A 2,554-nucleotide genomic window follows, 5' to 3' on the forward strand; every position below is an offset into this window, starting at 1 on the left:
GTGTGGTTAGTTTGTGTAACTGAAGCCAAGCAAAGCTAAGGCAGTGCTGGTACATGGATCCTTCTGTTAGACTAAATAAAGAAGAGTGAACCCATTTTTATGGGGAGGAAAAGAAGAAAAAATTGTTCCTAACAGTAGGGGATGGCTTGAGTCTAGGAACCTCAGGCTGTGTCTAAATGTTATCAAATATTCAGATGAAGCTGCACAAAAATTTACTCAATCATCCAGATGTTTCCAGAAATACAATATTTTGATTTCATGTAGATGAAATCAGGGAAAGATTAGATTTTATTTTTCTGGCATTGTGAGACACGGTCTCAGTATCTTTCTTATTGTCTGGTGTGTCTCCCTACTTAGGACTATGTTGTGGGGACCAGCACAGCTGCTTTCTGGGGTTGTCAGTCCCTGGCCTGGGCCACTCTTGAATCTATAAAGGGCTGTTTGTTCTGTGTGAAACTCACTCAGGATGGAGCCCAGTTTGACATTTGGGTCATTGGAATGTGCCAGCTGAATTTAGTATCCTTGTGATTTCAAGACAAAGGATTAAAATATACAAAGCCATGGAATTTAACTTTCCTCCTATCCCTCAGATCTCTCTGAAGGAGATCAACCAACAAGGGTCCTTCTGATTTTCAAAGAAATTAAATAACTTTACATTCACAATGACGCTATATCCCGTGTCAAGAACAGGTTAGCAAGACCAGTTCTTCACTCAGGGCAAGATCATAAAGAATGAGCAGGATGGGAATGGGTTTAGTACAACATGGGTCACAAAGCAGGTATTCCAGATGTTGGCTTTTGAGTGAAAGAGTTGGAATAGTTCAAACACAGGTAGTTTTGACATGAAGATCCAGATGATTAAACACAACTTTTCAACTTCATTTATCTTATGTAGCAGAGACGTAAATAGAGCATAACCTCAGTCTTCTGAAGGACATAGATTCAAATTCTAAGAAAATTGGATCCACTGTATTTCAGGAAAAGAATGCCCAAGGAAGTAATAGCATGGCTAACTCCATAGATATAGCACTTGCTGAATTAGCTAGTCTATTTAAAAATCCTATGAGCTGTCTCTGTTATCCTCACACACAGATCGTGGAAGTTGATCTCACCAGGGTAAGATTCTTCTGCGGTAGTCAGTACCTGCCTTGTATTATGACTACACACTTGGAGTACTCAGTACCTACTGGAAATACTAGTTTCAGACTTTATTGTCACATGATCTCAGACACAGGGCCTACAGTGAGAAGCTGCTGTGTAGCAGTCTACATTGGAAGCATATTGGCACCAAGAAATGAGGGGAATATTTTGAGCCCAGGCTCTAATTAGGAAGTGAATCTTCAGGACACCTAGGGCTGAATGTAAACATCTCTCACAATGGCAGGGAATCTGGCCAGCAGAGAGCATAGCCAGAGAGCAGTCAGCTGAGGGAGAGAGCCAAGAAACAGGAGCACATATTTTGGAGAGAACTTTAGAAGGAAGAAAAGTGCAAAAGCAATCGAGTGATAAAGACTATGCTTAAAATGTACCTAAAGTAGGCCATCAGAATAACCCAATGCCAGAGAAAAGTAGAGGGGACAAAAAGAAAGTACTGTGGGAAATACAGAAAATCTGCAGACCTAGAAGAAGAATTCAGCTGAGATCAGAACAGATATTATTGTCTTTGTCATTTCTCTGGCCAGTTCTGCTGTGAGGAATAGTGGAACACTGTTATCACAACCCTACTGGATAGTATTTAGCCTACTGTTAATACTTTGATTTAAGTTTGGGTATGGCAAATATAGCTCTCATGTTTATGAATGGGTTCAAACATTTTAAAAATTTCCTATTATTTTTATAACGTCCCAAGTTAAACATTTTGTTAGATATGAATGCCTAGACTAGGTAAATTCAGCTTGAATTTTACAGCTAAATACTGATGCCTGGAGTTGACAAAACTAGGTAAGAACCAATCCTTAGAGACTATTGTTTCCACAAGCAAGTATGTTATCAGAAATTTTTACATTGTGCTATAATTGTGTTTTTATGTCTTTTTTCCCCATATACATGAGCTTTGTGGGGCTGATACTGCAACTTACTCATGTAAATATACCCAACATTAAACATAGGGTATTGTTGGTGCTTCATAAGTTTGTTAAATATTGATGTGTTTGTATGTGTATATGTGTGCATCTCTGAATATTAGTGGTGAAAAGAGAGTGTGATCCAAAAAACAAAGTGAATTATACTGGAAACAAATATCCTTGGCTTTTCATCTTGCATGTTGTAATCCATCAGCCATCACCTTGCTTCCAGGAACATTATACTAATTGTCATAGGTTGTATATGTCTGACTCATGAGATCATTTAATGAAAAGTAATAATACTAAAGAGCAAGAGGCCAGTAAGTCTGAAGATTCAGCCTCATGTATTACTCCATGGAATCTATTCAGAAATTTCTATAATCGAACCATGTGCTTAAGGTCAGGCCTTGTCGGTAGATTATAACTAATTGTGGGACTTGATCTATAAGAGAAGTTGACAGATTAACATGTCACTTGGACCAAAAATACTT

This window comes from Pan paniscus, chromosome 7 (genome assembly GCF_029289425.2).
Source record: "Pan paniscus chromosome 7, NHGRI_mPanPan1-v2.0_pri, whole genome shotgun sequence".
Taxonomy (NCBI): domain Eukaryota; kingdom Metazoa; phylum Chordata; class Mammalia; order Primates; family Hominidae; genus Pan; species Pan paniscus.